Source organism: Myotis nattereri (genome assembly GCF_964212035.1).
Source record: "Myotis nattereri genome assembly, chromosome: 7".
Lineage (NCBI taxonomy): Eukaryota > Metazoa > Chordata > Mammalia > Chiroptera > Vespertilionidae > Myotis > Myotis nattereri.
This window is the reverse complement of record NC_138082.1, coordinates 33,589,527-33,615,649: the sequence shown is the minus strand read 5'-3', so window position 1 is coordinate 33,615,649 and position 26,123 is coordinate 33,589,527. Positions and strand designations below refer to the sequence as shown.

Here is a 26,123-nt window from a genome sequence, read left to right as displayed (position 1 = left end):
AAGGAGAGACCACGGAGAGATGCCTGTGGTGCCGCAGGCGGGGCTGACGGAGGAGAAGGGGCTGCGGAAAGGGATTTAAATCGTGAAAAAAAAAGAGATGCCACAAAAAATGAGGAGCGCACAAAACTGATGGTGTGAAATTATCCAAGCGAAAGAAATGGCATGCGGATGTAAAGAAAGATGAGGAGATGCCGATAAGAATGGGAGAGGGAAAGCGTCCTAAATAAGAGACTGCATCAGACATAACAAGGCTGTAAAAGGATGTTGAAAGCAGGAACCCTGAGACAAATACAGTCAAGTATAATCACTGGTTTTCTTTTTTAAAAAATTGACATAGTTTGATTAATACCTGTTTAACCAAATCTATCAGTCTAATTTCCTTCCTGTTTTAAGATACACCTGCTCCCCAGAGAAGGGCGTTCAGACATGGTGCAAAACCCCCCCCCCTTCCCCCCCGCACTTGTCACAGGAACGTCTCCTTCAGATACCTTGTACTTGGCAAGAAGAATGGACATACCCATTCCCACTGAAGCTGTTTTCCTATTTCCAAATATAGCTATCCTTACTACAATCTCCACAAGAAAGACACTTTCTCCCTAAAGTGGGGGAGACGACATCTTGGTTGGAGCCTGGGAAAAGGACCCCTCTCCTCCCGGCTCCTGAGCGACGAGCCGCAGGTGGCCCAGCACGGAGGCCTCGGAGAGGTGACAGTGACACACAGGCTGGATTAGGCCATGTATTGTGATGCAATTAGGAAGAAGGATGAGATGACAGAACAGATTTCCACCCGCTCTTCACGGCCTTTGTGCACAGACTCGCAGGAACGCGCTCCCCACACCCTCAATTACTATCTAAGCGGCACCATCCCCAGAAACCCACCCTTCCAAACATAACACTCCTTTGGGTGAGTTTCGCCTTTTGTGATATTATAGCGATAGCAGGCATTTATGTCACATGAATTTGAGAGCCCCAGTAAAGAAATGACACACATTCTATAGAATTAATATAGGGCTTGAGACCATTCTTCCCCCATGGATCAAGGTTACAGAAGAGTTAAGTATATAGCGCAGAGAAACTTTCAGGAAGTTTTTTTTTTCCTTTAAAAAGAAATTAAGTTTATCAATCGCCACGGTAATTACTCACAGTATCTCAGGTAATTAAAAGGGATCTAAATCTAACTTTATTTACATTTAGAATACCCGAGGTCATTGCCGATCAAGATTTCACATTTGTGACTAATAATGTTTAAGTGTTAATTAGACTTCAGCAGAGAATACTGATTGATTTTTGAATTTGTAATCTGCTGTGATTTAGTAACAGTGACGAAGTCATACTATCCCTATCGGTTACCTCCAATTTCTATGAATTATTGAAATTCTTAAAAGAATCAAGGATGCATTTCAATTTTGGGAAGCCTCATTAAAAAAACATAGAGCTCATAATAATACCGCACATCTCTCCCAGTGAGAAAGTTCTTCACACTGAAATCAGTTTATATGAGCTAATCTTTTTTTTTTTTTTTAAATAATTCCCACCCTAGGATATTTTTTCCACCGATTTCTTAGAGAGTGTGTGTGTTGGGGGGTGGGGGGAAGATACATTGATGTAATAGAGACGCATCAACTGGTTGCCCCCTGCATGTGTCCCGGGGCTGGGGATCAAACCTGTGACCCTTCAGTGTGTGGGCTGACACTCTAACCACTGAGCAAACCAGCAGGGCTATATGAGCCCATCTTAATGTAAAATACCTACAGTAATACTTTAAATGGATTAACAACTATTTTCATTTCCCCTAAATTATTAACATGCAAAATTTTATTTATTTTGTTATTATATCACCTGAGGATATTTTTCCATTGATTTTTAGGAAGAGTGGGAGAGGGAAGGACAGAGAGAAACACCGATGTCAGAGAAACACATCGATTGGTTGCCTCCTGCATGAGCCTGACCAGGACCCAGGTCGGGGAGGAGCCTGAAACCAATGTACTTGCCCCTGCCTGGAATCGAACCCGGGACCCTTTGGTCTGCAAGTCGACGCTCTATCCAGCTTGGGCAACATGTAAATTTTAAACATGCACAAAAGTTGAGAGGATCTGAGTGAACGCCATTTCCACACCACCTGGACCTTATCGCTGTCACATGTTGCTAAACTTGCTGTGAGAGATATACAACCATCTGCCCATCATCTATTTTCTGTTGCATTTTAAATGTTGCAGACATCAGTTCACTTTCCCCCTACACAGTTCAGCCTGGGCATAAGTAACTCTCATTCATTAACTGTTCAAGGTTCCCTTTTTGAGAATAAATGTCCAGATCATGAAATGTAAAAATCTGAGTTGTACCCTTCCACGAGTTTCGACCAATGACACCTAACTCGCGTCCCCATGAAGATTCAGGATATGTCCACCCCCTCAGGGAGTCCCTCTTGCCCCTCCCCAACATTCCCCCTCCCTTCCTCACAGCCACAGGTTTTTTTAAATGCCAAAGATTAGCTTCGCCTGCTGTGGAACTTCAGGCAGACGGAAGCGTTCATTTTGTACTCTTATACGTGTGCCTCTTTCCCTCAGCACCATGCTGTTGTTTTTTTAAATATATTCTTATTGACTTCAGAGAGGAAGGGAGAGGGAGAGAGAGAGAGGGAAACATCAATGACTAGAGAGAATCCTTGATGGGCTGCCTCCTGCACGCCCCACACTGGGGATCGAACATGACCTCCCGGTTCATAGGTCGACCTCCACCCCGAGCCCCTCTGGCCGGGCCCCTCTGGCCGGGCCCAGGTCACGTTTTGTAGGTGCACCCATAGTAAGGCGTTCTCACACGCCCTCCACCACAGCAGCAAAGTGGAGAGTCACAGGCGAGAGGGACAGTCAGCACCCTTCTCTTCCCAGGGAGACAACAGGCCTTCACGGCCTTGCCCGCCGATCCCTGGGGAAGACGTGATCTCCTTCCTAATTACCACTAACGTCTCTGGTCCCATAAGGGTGAGAAAGGGCCCAGAGTTGTAGAACATTAAGCCTATTTTTGAATGCATCTGACTGGGAGCATATGTGTTAGCTGTAGGTGAAAGATTATAATGATTCTTTAGACCACAAGTTCAAAACCCTTTCCTCTTTACCCAGAAGTCTCACTTTAATCCACCCTAAGACAATGTCCTTCATGAACAAAATACCGAGGAATGTTGTCCTTGGTGACATCATGGCTCAAACTCACCAGAAAAAAAAAAAAAGCATTAAGCCCTGGCCTGTGCGGTGGTTAAGCATCGTTCCATACATTAAGGTCGCCAGGGGGATGCCCAGTCAGGGCACATCCCGGGTTGCAGGCTCGATCCCTGGTAGGAGACCTGGCAGGAGGCAGCTGATTGATCTCTCTCTCTCTCTCTCTCGCTCTCTCTCTCTGTTCTTCTCTCTCTAAAATCAATAAAAACATATATATTTTTAAATGGCATTAAAAAACAACAACCCTGATGGACGCTTTACAAACAAGTCACAGAATAGCAGAGATGATTCTCACTCCTCAACCTACATACACACCAGCAGGTCACAAAAGTTATGTGTGTCCCAACTATTTAAAAGGTTACACACACCACACACACTTTATTGGACTTCGCAGCAGCAGACAGCGCCGCCCTGGAGGCCAGTCCCATCCCTGCAGGTGCACAGCGCGCCATGCATATGAGCAAAAGGCACCTCACCCCAACACCTGGCCAGGTTTACCTGTGTCGAAACTGTGACAATTAATCACGCAACACACTGTACTTCAACGCCACTCAAGGGTGATATTTAAAGAGAAAGAAGGACCCGACTGTGAGTTTCGTTAAGTTATTCAAACAAGGCAGATGTCTTGGGGAGTGTCTGTAATTCTCCCACTGATACTGCCACCATTGTGCTTTAGGTACTAATGGCATTATCTGTCCACATATAAACTCTCCTAGTCAAGCTTTTGAAATTCAGCTTGAGGGAAAAACCCCAACATGGAGAGATGGGAAGAACTCCAGTTTGTGCTAGCTAATAATCCAAATCATTAGCATCTATCTCAAGAATCAGAGGAAGCATTTTAAAGGAACTCTCTTTCTTCACTGCAGAACCTCGAAGTATGTCTGTGGGTGCGACACTTCAGTAAAAGGCAAGTTACAGCCCAGGAAATTTAATACGCTGAAGACAGCTTAGAAAGTCTGGGTATTTGTTTCCTTCCTCAAAATAATAACAATAACAATAATAATAATAATAATAGAAATGAGAAAAGACGGTAAAGGTATTGCTTTTGTCTTCATAACAGGCTCCTGATGGTCAGAACACGCAGAGCGAGAGAGAGGACAGCCTGCAGGCAGGCCAAGGGGCCACTGCGGGCTGGGGGTCCAGCCCACACAACAAAGTGAGTATCAAAATCAAGCGAGTCATAATATGTTGGTGGTGGCGGGTGTCTTATCTTCAATTTGTAATAAAACACACCTGCGAAGCGCAAGCAATCTAAGCGCAATGAGACGGGGGTCTGCCGGGACGGTAGCCACAGCCATCCCTCAAATGTGCTGAACTCCATCCAACAGGGACTCTGAGTCAGTGCAGAGGCAGCGGAAGATGGCGCTGTCCATGGTCTGCACCTTCAGCTGCAGCCCCTGCCCGGAGGGCGCCCGCCAACTCCACCTGTGCCCCTCAAAGAGCTGGTCGCTCTGTCCAACCACAGGCCTGAACGACAATCCACAGTCAACAGCAGCTACCAGCGGTCCAGGGGCCCACACTGTGCCACTGGCTGCCAGAGGCACTCCAGCAGCGGAAAAAGAGAGCTGTGAGAAGATATGCGTCCCCCAAAAGCAAACTGGTGACAGAAACAGTCAACTTTATTTGTGTAGCTTTCAAAACAGCTTCAGTTGGCTACATGGTGGCTCAGGGGAGCGCTGGACACCCCCTGCCACCGAAGCTCCCAGGTGCGGGAATGACCCGCATCCGCTGGAAAGACGCCTGCGTCCAGGAGGCATGACTGAGTCTCCGTGGAAGGCTCAGCTCTCCGCCGGCGCCGCTCCGGCCTCTGGAAGCATTTACCTGTAATTCAACGCAGGGAAGGCATCGCAGGGCATTTATTATAAATCTCACAAAACACGTGAGGCCCCTTTGCACTTTAATCATTTGCCAACAGTTACAATAAGATTGTATTAAAAATTTAAACGGTCCTACTTAAGCAATTTACCTTCAAATGTCCATTTCCAGGGAATGAATCCGGGGATATGAATGTCGCACCCGTGGTCAGATTTATGGCGCCTAAGAATTTTTCTCCTGATACGGTTCTGATGAGTGAAGTCTAATGACTTTAGTTTTATTACTTTTTAAGCACTTAATGGGGAAATTTAGACGTTTTCACAAGACTGAGCTTCAACAAGAATGGTACATTAAAAAATGACAGGTAGGGAAAGGTCTCCGAGATTACTTTAGAGGCACCCAGATTAAATACAACCAGTGCAAATCGTGAGACATGACAAATATCACAGGCTTGCCTCGGCCATTATTATTTTCCCCCTAATGTCTTAAATAGTTCAGAGAATATTTAACAGAGTAGCCATGGAGAATTTTATTATTATACATGTAAAATTTTAAAGCCATTTAAAAAACGCCACAGTATTTAATTTCCCCCCCACACTTACAGCTACCTACTATAGGGAGGTTACAGAGCAAATGCCATAATTATCTCAGTGTAATTACCTACGCCCTGGCAAGCAGCAACTGTTTCTACCACCAGCCAGACTGACAGCAGGAAAATGATCTTTCAGATGCTCGGAAGTGAATCTGAAAGTTTTCAGGGCACTTGAAGTAATTTTCCCCCAACTTAAGCCCGCACAGCTGTGATCCCTTGGATTTCAATTAATGCCGAGGCAGTAATCCTATCAATCACCGAGGACTATAAATTTCTTATCTTTCTCATTAGCTACACCGCTGCACAGCTTAAATATAAACACACCTTGCACAGGACTGTAAATTATGCGGCACGAGTGCTCTACCCACCATCAGGAGGCACAAGAATAATTTGAGCAAATCTGAGTTGCGATGGCCCAACTAAAGCTGATTTACACGTCTCAAAAAAATAAACACCACCGCCAGTCACCCTGACAGCACAGCTCCTTGAGTTTGCTTATTTGGCTTAAAACCCGTAATGACACATCTTTATTAGTATTACTAAGTTTTATGTGCAAAATCCAATTTTCTGTGGAAATATGTTTTTTGCTGCATCTGCCAATAATATCTTTTGCGGTTACCTTTAGCTATTCATTTTTTTTAGAAAACCTAAATTTCTCAACTTATTTTTTAAAGCTGTAAAAAATAAAGCCCCACAAAACTATCAGCTTGAAATAAAATCAGGTACAAGCGACTGCATGCAGACCTGGGGGTAGGCAGGGGCGGCTGGCTGCTTTCTCAGAAACCTCGTCAGGCTAACGTGAAGACAAAAATTTTCTGAGCCTCACGTGAACAGCTTTACCGTGTTTTCTCTGATGACATGGTGCCGTCCAAGCTTTTAAGGAAACACCGTTATAGAGTAGTTTTCCATAAGGTACCAATTTACAAAGCAGCTCAAGGGGTCAGACACTTGGGCTGCGCTGTTTCGATGGCTGACCGTGCTTCTGCCATGAGCTTCCCGTTTCCCACCACATCCACTGCATGCCTAATTTAATTAATTGTATCTTTCAAATGAAAATGGATGTAGCACATTAACATACACTTGCAGTCTGCAAAGGAAGCCAGGGCAGGGTGTCTCCAGCCATGACCACACTGCCACCTAGTGGCCCTACTGTGACTTGCCTGACGTTTCTGAGAACTGCCTGCCTGGATGTGACACATTCTAAGGGCAGCCGGATGCGCTATGTAAGGAGTTTCAGGGGAATATGCCATGGGGAGAACTGTTTACTTAATACAGACAATATTAATCACAAACTGTTTTCAGATTACAAACCCCCCAAGAGGTGAGGCAAACAGCCAAGACAAAAACAAGCCTAGAAATCGAAAATAGGCAATCCTGATGGTATGTGAATTGTATCCCAGGAAGGCTTTTATTTAAAAACAAGCAACTCGACTCATCAGTGTTCCTGTAAGGATCTCTCGTCCTCCAGCGCTAACACCTCACGTTCCCGCAGCCTTTTGCTGCTGGCACTGTGTAGACTTCTGGGACACATTCATTACTGGCCACACGACAAAAGCGGTCTCTACAACAGGGGTTCCCATCTCAGCTCTGCCATTTATGGCCTGTGAGATTGTTGGCAAGTGGCCTGGCTGTTCTGTGCCTCCGTTTCCTTATCTGCATGTGACTCATGGAGGTGGGGCATCAGCTGGGTGTGAGGAATGCAGGCATACCTCCGAGATGCTGCAGGCTTGGTTCCAGGCCACCACAATAAAGCAAGTCACCCTTTTGCTGGTGGAGGGTTTCGCCTTCAATTTGTAAAAAAAAAAAAAAAAATCTGTGAAATGCAATAAAGTGAGGTCTGCCTGTCCGTCATTTGATTGACATGAAGTACTTGGAGGAGCCCATAGTGCCGGTCACAGCGAAGATGACGATGCCGGGACATTCACTGGGAGGAGCCCATAGTGCCAGTGACGGCGAAGATGAGGATGCAGGGACATTCACTGGGAGGAGCCCATAGTGCCAGTGACAGCGAAGATGACGATGCCAGGACACTGATCTGAATCTAGACATGGTCCCTGATCTTGGGGGGTCTAGGGTCTAATCTAGGCAGGAGGCAGACCATTAGACAGGTCATCCTCACTAAGCTGCTGAACCCCACTTTTTGTCACTGTGGCTGCTCTACTGTCACCGGCTTCCCAGCTGAGGAGGCTGGCACCTCCCCCAGGTTGCGAGGCAGCACAGCGGTTGGTGGGCAGCTGACCAGGCACCACGGCTGCAGACGGAAGGGTCCCAATCTAAGAACTGAACTTGAGAGGAGGAGGGAAGAACAATTTCCTGAGAAAGTGCCACTGGAGCGGGTCTTGAGATTAAAAAGAGTAAGGAGTTGGGGACAGAGGGGGCAGGAGGAAGGACAGCTGGGAACTGAGGGGGGCTGGGTGGGGACAGGGGCAGGCACACAGCAGCCCGGACACCTCAGAGCAGGACGTGCAGACGTGAATCTGGCTGCAATGGGGGAAGGAATGGAGGAGATGGGGCACCTATGAAGGAGAAGCTGCAGAAGGGAGCCCTGGTGGGAGGGGCAGGAGAGGGGCTCAGACCACAGCCCTGGTGGTGGTCATGTGACCAGAGACGTGTAGTTGAACCAACAGAACCTAGTGACAGGGGACTCGGGCGGGAGGCGTGAGGTCAGCACATGCCCCAGCTGTCTGACCCGAGTAACAGAGAGATTCTCTGGGACGCCTGAGAGGAGACAGCAAGTAGATGGCCGATAGATCGTCTGGGGCTCAGAGAAGACCTCCCCTCAGGCAGCCGTCCGAAGGCCCAGTGAAACCTGCGGTGACACTGTCCAGGTCAGAGGGGTCAGGTGGGGAGGAAAGCAGCCGGGCAGAGCCAGGAGAGGACCGCCCCCCCCCCCCCAAACCACTTCATCATGAATTGGCAAGCATACAGAGAAACGTAACAAATCAACGAGCACCTGAAACTGCACCACCTACGTCCAAGTGCAAACACTTTGCCAGACTTGTTTTACTTCTGTAGTTGGTAACTGAGCCAAGTCACAGGCATCATTCACTTCAGCCCTCTGTCATCGTCCGACGCGGTCACTGTGCCCACGGCGAGACTCCGGGCCTGCGTGTTCACGCCCGGATGCAGGAGAGGCTGGCCCACACTCAGAGACAGGGAGAGGCCTTCGCGGCCAATGGTGGGTTCTGGGACGAGGCCAAAGGTGGTGAAGTGTAACAGTGGGGAACTGTAACCCACCCACCACTCTTTTCTGGTTAATTCCCATTGATTTTCTAGAGAGAGTGGAAGAGAGGGAGGGAAGGGAAAAGAGAGGGAAACATCCATGGGAAAGAGACACACCAGTTGGTTGCCTTGCGCATGCACCTGGGCTGTGACCGGGAATCGAACCTGCAACCAGGTATGTGCCCTTGACTGGGAATGAAATCTGTGTTATTTCCATTTAAATGTTACACCTTAAACCTCAATCGCTTTACTAGCAGCAACATTTAAGCTGTGCTCTTGAAGGTTTTGATTTTGGAGTCCTAAGTTCCCGTTAGCCTGCTTGTGCCAAAAACCCATGCTGATTCGGGGAGAATGACCGAAGGGTGGGAGGAAGCACTGGGTCCTGCGGACGCCGTCCTTTCTAGAAACAGGAAGTGCCTTCAGGTCTGGGCGGGCTTCCCACTGTGACAGGCCTTGCTGTCCTCGGTGGACACGCTCTCATCTGCAGACCGAGAGCAGCCCAGGCCTCGGGCAGGGTGGTGGGCGATGGGGCAGCTGCTGCTTCTGCTCTACGATTTTCTGGACGTGGTTTCTTCATTAGACTTGCCCCATATAGTGAGGGGAAAAGCAGTATCTAGAGCAGGGGTGGGCAAACTTTTTGACTCGAGGGCCACAATGGGTTCTTAAACTGGACGGAGGGCCGGAACAAAAGCATGGATGGAGTGTTTGTGTGAACTAATATAAATTCAAAGTAAACATCATTACATAAAAGGGTACAGTCTTTTTTTTTTTAGTTTTATTCATTTCAAACGGGCCGGATCCGGCCCGCGGGCTGTAGTTTGCCCACGGCTGATCTAGAGAAAAGGTGCCCATTGTGGGGCGCGGGTACAGTGTTTTGGCCAGGTTCAAGCCTCGGACTAATGAACGGACAGGGTCCTCTCATTGCCACGTGCAAGGCCCTGCCCTCCCAGCACAATCATAGCCAACGGCTGTGGTTGTAAGCTTGAACCTATGGTCCGAACACGCAGCCCCACGTGCCTTGTGATAGAGTTTAGGTGCATGTAGTTAAGTGAGGTTGAAACTCACGAGGATGCTGTAAACAACGTGATCACGCCCCTACTTTGCCTCGTGGCATCTGCTATAAAATAAAGACACGGATTGTGGGCGCTGTCGTCTCCTCATCAGGGAGCAGTGTCCCACCGAGACCCAGCTTTCATTCTCTTGTCTGTCTTTTCTCAATCCTTTCACCTCCCCACTCAGGGTCACTGAACCAGGCTGAGCTGGCATGGCACATAAGGTGCCCTGGGGCTGAGTATGCCATGGCCGTGCCGGCTCCCCACAGCCCGTCATTTAAAGCTTCTTCTTAAGACAATCCACAGCAGCTCCTGAGTCGGCTGTTCCACTGCAGGACGGCGAGTCGGTGTGACAAGACGGAGGCATGGGGAGCACCCAGGAACCACTGCCTCCTGATGCCGCCTGTTTCTGCCCAGGAGCCTGGGAAAAAGATGGACTGAACTGGCCAGGAGGGGAGAGATACTCATCTTCACACAGGAAGAACAAGACAGAACAAAACAAAAAAACAAAACCGCTTCAGTGAACTGCGGCCATGTTTAAAGAGGGATTTAGTATTTAGGTGTGAGGACAGAGAGGCGCTCAGTTAACTAGTAAAGGAACTACCCAGAGACCCACCACTCACCTCGGGGATTCTAACTGGGCCCCGTGAGGAGCCGTGCACTTGACTTCCTGGCCTGAGAGCCATGCCTAACGAGTCGGTGTTATTATTTAAAAGCGTTCGAACTGACAGGGAGTCGATGTGCTTCCAGAACAAGAGGGAAAGGGGGCTACAAAAGACTGTGCTGCCCTGGCCGGGTGGCTCGGTTGGTTGGAGCACCAAAAGGTTGCGGGTTTGATCCCTGGTCACGGTGGGAGGCAGCGGATCGGTGTTTCTCACACTGATATTTCTCTCTCTCCCTTCTTCACTCTAAAATCAAACATATCCTTGGGTAAGGATGAAAAAAACAGACTTAGTGCTATTTCTCCTACATCAGATAAAAGCAGACAGGATAGAGCCATTTCAGCACCTTTACTGCACAGGGGAGGAGCGAGAGGCCCAGAAGGGCAGTGTGGCCTTCCTATGGGCAGTCAGACCAGCTCACAGCCCTGGGAGGCCAGCGGCCTGAGGGTGGCCCCTGCCTGCCCGCTCGGAGCTGCCTCCAGCTGTGCCCTATGTGGGTAGCACCACCTCCGAGGCTTCCCATGACCTTTATAACAGGTGTTTACTCTAAAACCCTCCAAGCTACAAATACATCGTCACTAGCAGCCCTAGAAGGAGGTGATGGGAAGGTGCCCCATTCCACAGCCGGTCAAACCGAGGAAGTGCGATGCCGAGTTGTATGTGATAAGAAGCTACACGGACCTGGAGTTACCCACGGGCCACCCAGGAGCCACGGTGTCCTGGTAATTAACTCGGCAACATCCGAGGTGATGATTCGGGATCTATCGGGTTCAGGAGCCCATGGGTGAGTAGCAGCTCAGTAACAGCTGCCTTGGCGGAATCAAACACCAAGTGTGCCGGGAGAAACGGCAGGGGCTCGGCGTGTCTGGTCATTAGCAAGCTCCCAAGAAACACCTGGGCCTTGGGGTTCGTTTCCTTCAGCCACCTTCTGAACAGAACCGCTAAATAATTCCACCTGAGCTCTGTGGTTTGTTTTGGAAACCTTGGATGATTCTGCGTTACTTTCATTGCACTTGTTTTTAAACCAGTAGAAAGGCTGAACAATAAAATCCAAAATACAAGGGAGCTAAAGTGAGAAAGTGTTCTGACCCCAGTGGCATGCAAATATTTTTCTAACGGCTGCAAACTTTCCCGTACCAGCTGCGCTGATTTCACCATGTTTTTTTCCTGACCTGAGGCTAGTTGGGGCAAACACCCAGCTGTGAGGTCGACATGGATGAAGGCCAGTTTCCACTGCAGCTGGTCAGGCCACGTGGCCCTGAGGGTAAATACCTCGAAGGGCACTCCTGGGCTGTAGACAGGAACCCAGCCCGGAGCAAGCAGGCTGTGCACACACGGCACTCAATAAATACTGGCTGAGGGCAACACGGCCAACGCCGGCCTGACCACCTGATTCTCTCCGCTGCACAGCGAAGCACCTACTGCTGAGCATAAAGCACGTGTCGGGCCAATGACAGGGCTCTTCGTCCTGTTTGAGGAGCCCGCCGAGGGAGGACAAGTGGAGGAAAGAGCCTGTGTCAAGGTCGAAAGGTGAGGGCAAGACGAGGGCTAAATGTGGCCGCTGGATTTAGACCAGGTCACCGGTGAGGCTGGTGAGGGATGGAAGGACCAAGTGGGCGAAGGAGTGTATGGGAAGCAGGAATACAGGAGCCTCCGAGGTTGCACCAGATGCAAGTAACCCAGATGCGGGACCGGAATTCCGGAACTGCTAACCGTCAGCAGCTTGCGCCCCCTCCACCAGCCTTGACTTGCCGGGCGTGAGCCCCCTCCGGGCCGGGTCATTCCTCCAGGAACACAACACAGAGCTCCCAGCTCTCCACGTGCCCCTGGTCGCCACGGAACCCATGGTCACCCAGTCCACTGACCCAGGGCCTGCTTCCTCCTTGCCCTCAGCCAGACTTGTGCACACCCCTCACAAGCCGGAGGTCACCCTGCTGGGCTCTGCGGCAGGTCCATGTGCTCCTGGTGGCATGGCCCATCCAGGCGTGCCCATGTGCAGTAGTAGTTTGAGCCCCATCTCCTGCATCTCCACCTCAGGCACAGCGGCGGGGACTGAGTTTCTCCCCAGGGTCTTCCTTGCCCCTTTCCATCAGTAGGAGCTTCCTGGGGCTGTTCCAACAAGTTCCCACAAATTCGGTGACTTGAAACACCAGAAACTTATTCTCTCAGTCCTTCAGGGCACAAGTCCACAATCTGTACCATGGGGCTGACACCAGCTGCGGACAGGGCTGTGCTCTCTCCAGAGGCTTGAGGGAAGGTACAGGTCCTGCTTTGCCCAGCACCTGGTGGCAGCCGGCATTCCTTGGCTTGTGGCCACATCACTCCAATCATCCATCTCTCTGCCCTTGTATCGCTCTTTCCTCTGTGTGGTCAAATCTCTGCCCCCTCTTACAAGGATCTATGTGGCTGCATCAGGCCCATCGGAAGAGCCTGAATTTAACACGTCTGCAAAGACCCTCTTTTCCCAGGAAAGGTACTGTTTTGTTTCTGGGATGAGGACGTGCTTGTCTGGAGGACCACTTTTCAGCCCCCCGAGCCCCTAAGGCTCAGCTATCTCTAAGCTTTGCAGTCTGTGACTTCCAGACTACCTTCCTAGCACTGACCGTAGCATCCTGCCAAAGGCATTCCCCCCACATCCACCAGCTTCTCTAAGTACTTTGAATAAAATTCTGAGAAGATTGAGTGTCTAAAACCTGTCCTTAGTTTAAGCTTCTATTTAAATCTCTTAGAAGAGTTTACATTTTGATAAATTAACATGAGATTTGAAAGTGAATCTTTATAAAGGGCTGGCTTAGTTTTGGTAATTTGCTAGCAAAAACGGGGGTCTAAACAAGCCTATCTGGTCCTTTGTAAAGTTTTTCCAATGTAGGTACTTAATGATGTCAATGCCTTGGTTTCCCACGAGGAATCTATGCACCAAGGAGACAGACTCCAAACCTGTTCCTGTGCCCGAGTCTACCCAGAAGCCCATTATGGGCACAGTTCACTGTTGATCAGGGATGCAGGGGGGTAGCCCAGCAGGTCAATGTCCCCATGAGCACAGACAGCGGGGAGACGAGCCACCCCACCCGGGAGCTCGTCCCATGTCACCTCCTCTCCCGGGCACTGGGTGCTCCAGGCAGGCCCAGGAACTGCAGAACTGAGGGTGCCGATGCCTAAGATGCCATGAGCAGGTGAGCATGCGTGCCTCCCGTTGGCCCTCAGGAGACGGCTGCAGGATGAACCCAGGGCAGGGGGTCTCCGGGGTGGGTAAGTCCAGGCAGGCCAATGCCAGCTCAGAAGACTCATAAAAACACAGCTTAGAGCAGCGGTTCTCAACCTGTGGGTCGCAACCCCTTTGGGGGTCGAACGACCCTTTCACAGGGGTCACCTAAGACCATCAGAAAACACATATATAATTACATATTGTTTTTGTGATTAATCACTATGCTTTATGTTCAATTTGTAGCAATGAAAATATATCCTGCATATCAGATATTTACATTACGATTCATAACAGTAGCAAAATTACAATTATGAAGTAGCAACAAAAATAATTTTATGGTTGGGGGTCACCACAACATGAGAAACTGTATTAAAGGGTCGTGGCATTAGGAAGGTTGAGAACCACTGGCCTAGAGGAACGTAAAGATCAGTCACTATCCTCGGGCCTTTTAAAAGAGGATCATTAAAATGATATAGAATAGGGCAGCAGTCGCCAACTTCTCAGACCTCACGGACCACCAGAGGTCCTCGGACCACCAGTTGGCAACCACTGGAATAGAGTCCCAGTTTTGCTTGAAAAGCACTGAAATTGACAAGATGGGCATACAGTAAAGTGTTTACCACTAGAAGGTGGAAGAACCATTGATTTTAATTGGCTTCTTTCTCATTTTTTGTATTTTTACAAACAGGTGTTATTTTAATTAGGAAAAATGTTTGTTTATATGCATAAACAGATAATACAATATACAGGAATGCATATTTTAACAGAAGTGGCTGTTAGCTGCAACTGTGAGGAGCGGAACTCCAGGGAAAGAATGTGGGAGTGCCTGGCAGCGAGGGCACAGCCTCCGCCTCCCAGGGCAGGACTCACTCAGGTGCAAGTTTGTGGACACTTTGTCCACCCTGGTCCAATAGCAACGCCACAGAACAAAAAGCACTGGCACTGAGCCTCGGCTCACACCCCCATCCTCCGCCTGACCAGGTGAGCGCTGGCACGTGGAGCTGTCCTTTAGCCATTGCACTGGTTTTGTTCAACTCTTTCCCCTTATTTTTGCCATCAATTTATAGCAATTAAGTTTATTATATATTACTAGAGGCCCAGTGCACGAAATTTGTACACAGGGAGAGTCCCTAGCGCTGCCAGCTGTTGGTGGGGGCCTCCCTCCCCCCCCCCCCCCCCCCGCAGCCTGCCACCTCCACTGCCTGCTGGCCGGGGCAGGGCTGGCCAGGGGGAGGGGCTGCAGGCGGTTGGACAGCCAGCCCCACCCCCTGGTCAAACTCCTGGTCGAACTCCCGTAGAGGGGACAATTTGCATATTAGGCTTTTATGATATAGGATGTTGAAAGATCTCCTTTGTAAAACATTTCTTCAAGGGCTTCCTAATTGTCCTACTACACAGCAGTGTGAACTGGGACCACTAACTGTTGGCATTTCTTTAACAACCACTTGGGGAAGAGCCTGCCAAGGAGAAAGGGTGGGAGAGGAAGGTGGGGTGGCTTCCCCACAGTCACCCTCACATGACCTACTGACCTACTGCTCTGGCAGGAACCACGCAAGACGTGTGCAAAGAGCCCAGAGGAGTGAAACACCCAGAAATTACAGGTCCAATGTTAAGGCTTCTAATCTGATTTTGTAGGAATTTTCACTCACCGTGAAAATCAGCCTCGTGTGTTTCAGCAGCAGGCTCTTCTTCTTCCATAAAAACTCATCGTGAAACTCCGATGAATACAGATCCAGCTGTAGTCACTGTCCCCGACCCCACGCAGGCCCGCGCCCGCCCTCTGCAGGGGCTGCGGACCCACCTGCCGGTGGCTTAATTCAGTGAAGTTTACTGAATCCAAGAGAAACATCTGGAACTTGGGCCACTGCTCTACCCACACAGGCTCTCTCCAAGTTCTCGTTCTCAGGGGCTGGGGAACCTGGTTGGCACTCGAAGACCAGCCTGAGGAAGCTGCCCTCCAGGCGGACGGACTTCCTTTCTGATGAAATTGTCCCACTTGCACCTGACTCCCCTTCGTGCTGGCAACACTCTGCCGCCTTTCTGCTATTCTGAGGACTGAAAACAGGAGAACTCCCCAAACTGTATTTGCAGACTCTGATAAAAGAAGCGATTTGTATAGAATGGTCTGTGATTTGATGTTTCTCCTTTGAGGTACAAACATGCAATTAGTCTCCCTTTTCCAAAAAAAGAAATAGAAGGTTTTCTGGTCTGAGATGCTACAATTTCTAAGGGAAACTATCTGGTAGGAGAAAATTCAAGGAAAAAGCAAGAAAGAAATGAACAGCAGCAGGGAGACGCCCTCCACCTTAGGGGTAAAAGAAACAGAAGGAAAAACCCCTCGGGAAGCTAGGAGACTAGACCCCGGCTAATGTATATACGTGTATCGGAGGCTCCTCTCTGCACCAGGCCCGACCCGTCCCGAGCTCACGGAGGGGCAGCTGCTAACTGTCCGGAGGGCCTGGGCACCTCCCGGCCATTGTAAACCTGATCAGCTCCCTTCCCTCTGCCCGGGACAGTGTGATTCGGCATTCATCTCCTGGTCTCTAAACTACCAGAAGGCACCTGGGCCCCCACACAAGAAGGGGTACAGCTGGGCAGAGAGGCTGTGGCAATGCCTCCACCCAGCTACCCCACACAGCCCAGGTGTCGGCGGGAGGCCTGCGACCACCTGCCTTCGGAGCAAAGATGCAGGCCCTGAAGTGAGGGGCCTGGGCTGCTGCTCAGGCCGACAGGACTCTCAGTGGGTTCATTTAAAAGAGGACAGGCTACATAATGAACCTGGTTACTATGCTCCGTTTTCGAAAGGCGTATCTTTTGCCAAATTTCCTGTGATTCTTCTGTAACATTACATGCAAAGCAACTGGGAGGAAGGGACTGGTAGTTAAACAGAATATATCATTTCATCTCTTTTTATTGTGTTCTTCCCATTCCAATGAATCTTCGTCCTAACTGGTTTGGCTCAGTGGATAGAGCGTCGGCCTGTGAACTGAAGGGTCCCAGGTTTGATTCCGGTCAAGGGCATGTACCTTGGTTGTGGGCACATCCCCAGTAGGGGGTGTGCAGGAGGCAGCTGATCAATGTTTCTAACTCTCTATCCCTCTCCCTTCCTCTCTGTAAAAAATCAATAAAATACATTTTTTTTAAAAAAGAAAGAACCTTCTTCACCTCTGCATTCATGTGCTGCTGATCCAGGAACTTCACACGCTTTGTGGGCCGCATCTTATCACAGGTCTAACTGATCTCCTAAGCCAGTGAGTTTTATTATGTCTGTATTCCCCATAGTGACAGCAAAAGGAAAAATATGCCAGTGAGAATCATCCTTATGCGCGCTTTCAGTGCCCCCTAGTGGCAGCTCACTAACTTACAAACTCGGGTACCTGAAAGCAAACTGAATCTCAGATCTATTTTCCACACAGGCTGTTACATGAAGAGAACAGTCTGGGAGATGCATTTTTGTCAAACAGCCTTTTCGAAATAATTTTACATTGATTACAGGATTGCATTTCACCCCCAAACGCTAAGTATTAAGGTGCCTTATATTTTATTAAAAATAACTGTGACTTAAAGGAGCACTTTCGTTCACTATCGGGTTTTATTTTTTTAAATATATTTTTATTGATTTCAGAGAGGAAGGAGAGGGAGAGAGAAACATCAATGATGAGAGAGAACCATTGACTGGCTGCCTCCTGCACGCCCCACACTGGGGATCGAACCCGGGCATGTGCCCTGACCGGGAATCGAATCATGACCTCCTGGTTCATAAGTCAATGCTGAGCCATTGAGCCATGCTGGCTGTGCGAGTGAAAAGTTTTTAATATGAAGATATCAAGTCAACATTACAAGAAATGCTAAAGGGACTGCTGTAATGAGAAACAGAGAAAAACCTAGGCATACAGAATTAAAATGGCAATAAATAAGTACCTATCAATAATAACCCTAAATGTAAATGGATTAAATGCTCCAATCAAAAGGCATAGGGTAGCTGAATGGATACAAAAACATGACCCAACTATATGCTGTCTATAAGAGACCCACCTCAGAACAAAAGACACACAGAGGAAGAGAGTGAAGGGATGGAAAAAAACTTTTTCCATGCAAATGGAAAAGAAAAAAAAACTGGAGTAGCAATACTCACATCCGACAAAATAGACTTAAAATGAAGGCCATCACAGGAGACAACAAAGGCCACTACATAATACTAACGGGATTGATCCAACAAGAGGATACAACCCTGGTAAACATATATGCACCCAATGCAGGAGCACCTAGATATACAAAGTGAATCCCCCAGGGTGGCCAGCGCATAGAAGGCAACCAGGCCCCCCGGAAGGCACTCGGCAAGGACGAATGCTGTGAGGCTGTGTCCCTCACAGCCAGCGGTCCCCCTGCCCCCAGAGGTGTACCCTGAAGACCAGCCTTAGGTAGAGCCATCCACTAAAGCACTCTTCCTAAAACAAACAAATAAATAGGGGAAAACATTCACTGTCTAGAAGACTGGGCCAAAGATTGTTATATTCACTCAACAGAATGCAATGCAAAGATAAGCTACTGTCCTGTAGAAGCACTATCTGGGAAAGCAGGACGTAAACCATTCCAGTGCCCAGCAATCCATTCCTTAAAACACATGAGTGCCCGCACATGGGCGCGCGCACATGCTGGGCCTTAACAGTAACAGCCGCTGGGCGGTTTTTATTTCCACATTTCATATCCTTTAACTCTTTTCTTTGGCAAATCTCACAAAATCCAACTTACTCATCAAAGTTTTCACAGTCTATTTTTCTTTTAGACAAACACGTTTGCAATATACTCTTCACAGTTTACTTTCCCCTAATTCAGGGCCGATAAGATTGTTAGTGTCATATATATATACATATATGCCAGAGTCCCTGAGGTAAAGCTCCTTCCTCGAAAGCCAGCCTCCTGGAGGGTTCCTGTCCTGCCCTCCCACCGACGGAGCTCCTGGTGCTGGCCCAGGAGGTAGGGGAACTTCCTCAGCGAGTGCAGGTCACAGCCTGGCTATGTCCACATTCTATAAGGGGGAAAAGTCATAAAATAAAGAGAAGACTTTGAAACTGACAGCAAGAGAGGGCAACTACTTCTATCCTAGTTAAGCCATATTTTCATATTCTTTTGGTCGGGAACTCTGTGAAGGGTTAAACAGGTCAGCGAGTACACAGCCGTTTCATCATTTTAAAAACATTAGTGAGAGCACAATGCCGTGGCATTATGAGCAGATTATGAACAAAAATAAAAGCCATTTGTATGCATTAATGACACGTGGAGCTAATTCAAGCTGGCTAACGTCGTTAGGAGGAGTCCTGGGGCCAAACTCGGCGAGGAGGCCGCCGCGCAGGAAAGTGCTAAAAAAACCATTTTCTATGTCATCAATAAAATTAATTCTCAGCCAAAGATAGGAGTCAACATGCAAATCGAAACCGAGGGCCCTTACTAAACAGTGTGCCTGATGACCTGGCGTCGGCAGTGTGAGAGTTAACGCAGGCCCTCTGAGCCAAAACAGGAGCATCAGCAGCACAGCATGAAAAACCCGACTCGGGTAAGAAATGCCAGAAAGCACCCACGCTGCTATTAACACCCTCGTCCTCCGCATTATGAAATAAGCCACTACTGCTTGTCTCGTCCGTAATGACATCAATCTTTATCTAGATGTGAGAAGACCTCTTCCTATGTTAATTCTGAACGAACCAAAAGGCCTTCCCCTGCAATGGTTCCTTCCACAGGATCACCCTCTAGTGAGGGATGATCCACTTTCACTGCTAAGGCAGCAGCTGCAGGCCGCGGAGCAGACCACACTGATCACTCAGGTAATCCCTTTACCGATGAGTCATTTTAAGCAAATCAACTGGTATTCTAAGGAGGTAATTCGTCTTTGCAAGTCCAGCCTCTGGGTCCACCGAGCAGTTCAAAGGAAAAGAAATAAAGTCTTAAAGGGGTAACTTCCAGACAAAGACCTCCTACGAATAAACAGGCTGGTTTCTTACTTGTGACAAATCAATGACATTGAAACCACCAGGATCCCCAGGATCCCTACCACAAACCAATTCCAAAATCAGTCCAGAAACGCCGCTGTGGTAGCCCCATTCCCATTCCCGTTCCCGACGTGCTGCGTGTCTGAAAAGTCCGGGTGCAGGTGAATGTGCCACGTGCTCAGCACCGTACACGTGTGTTTGCAGCTCCCGGATGGTGAACTCAAACTAATTAAACAAAAAAATTAACTCAGTAGTTTTTGTCCCCGGCCCTCCCTCCCCCTTTCTTTTTAAACCCTGAATATATGGCTTACTACACCAAAAGTTTGCATTTTAGTTCTGGTATTAAGTCATTATTTTAATTTGTGATTTAACCCCATTACAGGTGAAGCTTCTCAGGGTAAGAAATAAAGCGAATTTGCGAATGCACCGTAACAGGGGCATGGACATCCGGTTTTATAAAAGTAATCGCTATCAACCAGTCATGCTCTCTCCCACCCAGACATAACCCAGGGCTCCAGCACAGACAGAAAGACCCACCGAGCCCACGCATCCTTCCTCAGGAAGCCCGCCCGCCGCTCTGGGAGTCTGCCCCTGTGAGCACCTGACAGGCAGCAGTCCACTGAGGGAGGCTGAGCGCGGGCCAGCGGGGCTCCTGGCGGCAGCCTGCAGATCTCATTTCATGGGATTCGACCCTGTCAGAAGCCACCAGGCGACGACGGCCAGTGACACTGAGGTTACTGACGACAGCAGGGCCGCCACCTAGCCGGGGTCACGGCCGCCTCACGGACTCAGCCAGTGAACTTCAGGGAACAGGAGAGAGTCTCCTTTCACCACCACCGCTAGCCGCTCCACCGAGGCGCTACCCGAGCCTTGGGTCAGTACCGTTCTTAGAAAGCGCTGACACATTAACCCCCTCAATGAAGTGTGATTTCAGCAGCTGAACCTGTTACCCTGTCATGCCAACTGCCTGTCTGTCCCTGAGGTCCTACATGCGTGACTTTTCAACACAAGACGGCGGAGCTGGTGGACAGGGTGACACGAGGGCACAGACGGACGGACAGTGGTAGGAAAAGGACACGCTGGGCTGGCACCAGCGGTGTGATGTGACGTCAGGAAGCAAGCGTCTGGAAGAACATGTCTCCCAGCTGTACATCGGGCCTCGCGAGGACGGACTCGCTGCCATCGTAAGCCCTTAAACGGCAATGTAAACACTAGTCATAATGACAAATGATAAAAACAGTATGTAAGGCAGTGCGCTGGGCGGTCCCGCATGTGTCTCTTGCTTCAACAGTGTTTGGACGGAACAGACCCAGGGACGCCCCTTCTTCCAGCCTCCGCCACTCTCCTGCGTCTCACCCAGTCACCACCTGCAGAACCACCTCCGGGACCAGCCCACACACAGGGTGGTTCCTACCTTAACTCCTTATTGCCCCACAACCATGAGCTCCCAAATTCGTCAGAATTATTCCACCCAGGTGGAGGCTGCGGTCACCTGCCTGGCCACCCTGAATCTGCAGGCCTCCCGCACCTACCTCTCTCTGGGCTTCTGTTTCAACCCGTGAGGATGCGGCTCTGGAGAGCGTGGACCACTTCGTCCGGGAGCTGGTGGAGAAGTGCAAGGGCGCTGAGCATCTCTTAAAGTTGCAAAACCAATGCAGTGGCCCCATTCTCTTTCAGAATGTGCTGGAGCCTCCCAAGGTGAGTGAGCAAAACTCAGAGCCCATGGAGGCCGCCCTGGCCTTCGAGAGGAACCTGAACCAGGCCCTCTTGGAGTTGCCTGCCCTGGTTCCCACCCACGCAAACCCTCATCTCTGACTTCCTGGATGAGGAGGTGAGACTCATCAAGAAGATGGGCCACACCTGACTCACCTCCGCAGGCTGCGGCCCCAGGCTGGGCTGGGAGAGTATCTCTTCAAAAGGCTCACCCTCAAGCAGGACCAGGAGCCTTTGGAGCCCAGAGGCCTTAAGGGGCCCCTATGGACCCCTGAGTCTGGCTTTTGCCTGAGCCTCTCCCTGAAACTACTAGCCATTCTTTTAACCACCCTGAAGCCCTCTCCCATGCATTGGACCAAATGAAAAAACAAAGCTTTTGCAGCAAAAATTAAAAAAAAATGTATAACAGACACTGGGCTCACTGGCTCACTTTTCAACATATATTAAATGCCCAATGTACACACTTTTAAACATGAAAAATCTGATTTTGGAAGCACTCCTTTGGGAAAAAATAAACATGTAAATATAAAAACAAATTGGCTCCAATCTAATCTCTAACACAATGAAGAGAAAAACAACAACACAAGAGCAACAAAAGCAAATAACGAAACAGGCCCCCCCCCAACACTTAAAATGAAGCCGGACCCAGGAGAGAACGGACGGGGCGACCCACAGACCCCCGACCAGCACAGACAAAAGGCTGTGGTGTCAGCAAGCAAGCAGCAGGCGAGCGCACGGCATAGGGAGCAATCCCAGGAGACGCTTCCACTTAATGATGCGCTAACACACGCAATTAGGCTGCACAAACTAGGCTCATCAGCACAGCCACCTCGTCCTGGACACTCTGTAATTAGGACCGAGAGCCGCAGACGTCGTATGTGAAATGAGACTCTTTGTACATCAGGATTTCAATCTGCGGAAGCAGAGGATGGAAAGCTAACTCAGGCTCCTGATGTACTGCGTGACCTTGGGCAAGTACTGCATGACCTTGGGCAAGTCACGAGACCCCTCCTGGCTCAACCCCCAGCATGGGTGGTCCATGCCCAGGTGAGCCGTCCCCAGGCAGGAGTGAATGGCTTCCAGAGAAAGTGCTTTCCAGAATGTTAACTGCAGCACCTGTGAAGAGCAGGGTGAAGGGCCTAGAGCGGGAGGACTGTCAGGGACGCCACTCACCAGGACCACACACACAGCATTAGCAATAGGCAGACACAGCCCTTTAAATGCCACAGCCCAGCTTCCCACCCATGTGTACGTAAGACGGAAAGGTCTCCCATATGAGATCGCCAGTCTATCCACTTATCCCTGACAAACAAGTGACTAAAACCTACAGTTTTGGGGAGAATTAAGGGGACACACAGTAATTTGTAATTTATGTAGATTTTGGCTTATACAGATTTTTTTTTTAATCCTTACCTGGGGATATGTTTATTGATTTGAGAGAGAGAAAAAACATCAATCGGCTGCCTCCTGTACATAGCCCCATGGGTGTTGAACCCTCAACTCAGGTATGTGTCCTGACTGGGAATTGAGCCCACAGCCCTTTCATATACAGGACGACACTCCAACCAACTAAGCCACCAGGCCAGAGCGGCTTACAACGATCTGGCTTGACTTGTTCTCACAATTACTGTCAGAGCAAAATGTTGATGTAAGTTTTCTTATCATCCTATGAATACAATGAATACAAGCTGGGAAGGTAACTGATTAAAGCTTTAGTGGGGGTTTGCCTTCGTTAAACAGGATGCTTTGACTTGATATTTAACAAATGACTAGAATTTTAAAATATATATACAAGAGTGTTAAATTCTGCATACAAAACAACTCACATTGGGATGCATAATAGAACAATCCACACATAAAATGAAACTGTTTGCAATTCAGATAAGTCTGTATTAGCTCCCTCTGGGAGAGGGAGGGAGGGGGGGAAGGACGAAGGAAGAAGGGTGGGGCTTACAGTTTCCTTGATCAGAAATTTAACACAAGTGTTTGTGCACCACCTAGCTGTGCTCATTCTGTATGAGAGGAAACCACTGTTCCTTATGCAGGATCTTTACTAAACTATCACATAAAAGCAGATACTATAGTTAAACATTTGTTAAAAAATACCCCAGAACATAGGTGGTCCACTGGATATCGTCAATAAAATGTCAAAACAAACAAAAACAGGGACTCTCCCTCGTCCTTAGAGAACGAGATGAGGACTCCGTGACAGTCGCCACACTCACCAAAGCCCACTGCGCGCCATTGTCACCCACGGCAGAGCAGGCTGCAGACACGCACTGGCAGGTAACAGCATTTGAAAAGACTTAAATTCACAATTTCCGAAACCCAACTGCAGGAACGAAAATCCCGCACGCTCCCTCACGAAGACCACGGCGAGTCCACCATCCTCCTCCAGACGGAGCACGTGAGGCTCCCAGGGACCTGGGTACCACCTGCCCCAGCCCAGCCCTCCCCTCCGCAGCCAGGGGGCAGTCTACAGTTCTGGGTGACTGTCCCAGGTTTGTCCCCTATGGGCTTCCATGTCACCAAGGCTTCCCATTGCATCCCCATCCCTAACCAGAGCTGGAAGGCTGGTGCTCAAATTGGGAATGAAGGAATGAATGAATGAATGAATGAACAAATGAACCAACCTACTTCCCTGCCTCCTGACATGCTTACTGCTAACAGAGAACCTCCCAATAGCCATTTGACCACCACACGAATGAAGCAAAGGAAACAGATGTTCTGTTTTCCTATTATTTTCACAATTTACTTTCAGTTTCAGGGCACAGGAAGTCAAAGGTTAAAGAAGTAAAGAACCCAGTCCCTGGTCACTTAAAAAACAAACCCAGGTGGCCAGCCGACTGGGCGCTCAGCCTGTGGGGCGGCTGGGATTGAATATGTAACGCCCCAGGCCTGTTTCCTTCTTCTATTGATAAGCTAAATGTTACATAGGAATACATTTTTTCTGTATCTTCTCTTTCTGAAAAGCAAACACATAAAACGTCAATAAATAAAAGTGCCAGGGCATACAGGAGGCCAGAAAGTCCAAGGAGAGACACGTACTGAGTCTGCGCGTGGACAGTGGGCCAACGCTCGGGGCCAGCGCCCGGGGCCACCCCCTGCCCAGGCCTCCCCCCCGGCAGCAGGACCGGGGTTGCGTCCACTAATGACTACACGGTTAAGGCTCTAGGCTCAGGGTCCCAAGACGGGATCTAATCCAGGCGCAGCACCTTTGGTCAAGCAATGTAACTTTTCTGAGCCTCGATGTCTAACTCTAAACTTGACAAGTTTTTTCCTTGTAATGAAAATGGACAGTTCCTGTTAATGATGTGAAGTGCTGAGGATGGTCCCCACTCAGTTAGCAACTACTTCGACTAACAATTACAGAGTCCATGATTTAATTAAAAATATATATACACACACATATGCTATATAATTACCATATGAAATGTGCTAAGTAACCTCAATTTTATTTTTAAAACTTACTGCTTGGCCGGTATGACTCAGTGGTTGAGCACTGACCTAGGAACCGGAAAGTCACGGCTCGATTCCTGGTCAGGGCACATGCCCGGGTTGCGGGCTCGATCCCCAGAGTGGGGTGTGCAGGAGGCAGCCGATCGATGATTCGGAGAGAAGTCTGTTGACAGGAGCAGGCAGCTGGCTGGACCTGGCCCTGGGCCTAGTGGGGACCCTTCACCGACATTTCACCTGAACGTTCAGGGGGTCTGGGCTCCGCGATGTGAATGGTGACCCTGCCTGTCGGGACCTGAAGAAGCGTGTCCAGTGCTGCCCAGCTGGCTGACGCTCTCGGAGCCACCAGTGCAGCGCGGCCCTGCACGTGCGGCCACAGGTTTTAACTGGGGGTTTGCCCCCCCAGAGGCCCTGGGAATGGCCTGAGGAGGCCCATGTAAATGTGAGGGACTCGATCTCTGAAATTTAATAAAATGCTACTACAGAGTGGTATTCCTTCAATTTCATCTGAACACTAATTTGGACATTGGAAAGAAAAGCATACAGTCCCGGTTTGGGGGAAGTTACCCCCAATTTTACTAATATTAGCAGGTCTCCGCCAGGGCTGGTGCAGAACAAAGCCTCTGTGACCTCTGGGCGGCTGGGGCAGCCTCTGAAGACACCACGCCCGCCTGCCCGCTCTGCCCCAGCCCCACGGCATCACAGCTGCGGGACAGGGAGGTGGGGCTGCCACCGAGGATTTAAACCAGAAGGGAGGGGACCCAGGGGTTATTTCCTAGGAGTCCCATCTGGAACGGGACAGATGGCCTGGCCAGTGTTGCTCAGTGGTTGAGCATAGGTAGCCTATGAACCAGGAGGTCACGGTTTGATTCCCAGTCAAAGCATATGCCCATCTGTTGTGGGTTCCACCTCCAGTAGGGGGCGTGCAGGAGGCAGCTGATCAATGATTCTCTCTCATTATTGATGTTTCTATCCCTCTCCCTTCCTCTCTCTGAAATCAATATTAAAAAAGGATGGGGGGGGACAGAAAGATATGGGACAGATGATTGGAACATCTTTCTCCCAGGTCTTCAACCATGAGTCAGTCACCTTACCCCACCTTCTAGAACCCTCCAGGCGATAGGCCACCCTTCCCTCCTGCCATCAGTCCCCTCTCCCACCTCACAAGTGGCATTACAATTATCTACGTGAGCAGTCACCCCTC

General features: G+C 49.3%; 1 protein-coding gene across 1 annotated transcript in view; it reads right to left on the bottom strand.

Moving 5' to 3' along the window:
- AGAP1 (ArfGAP with GTPase domain, ankyrin repeat and PH domain 1) overlaps positions 1-26,123 on the bottom strand; it is a gene marked incomplete at its 5' end in the record, with an annotated part of 295,221 nt that overhangs the window by 224,475 nt on the left and 44,623 nt on the right. The window lies entirely within an intron of this gene.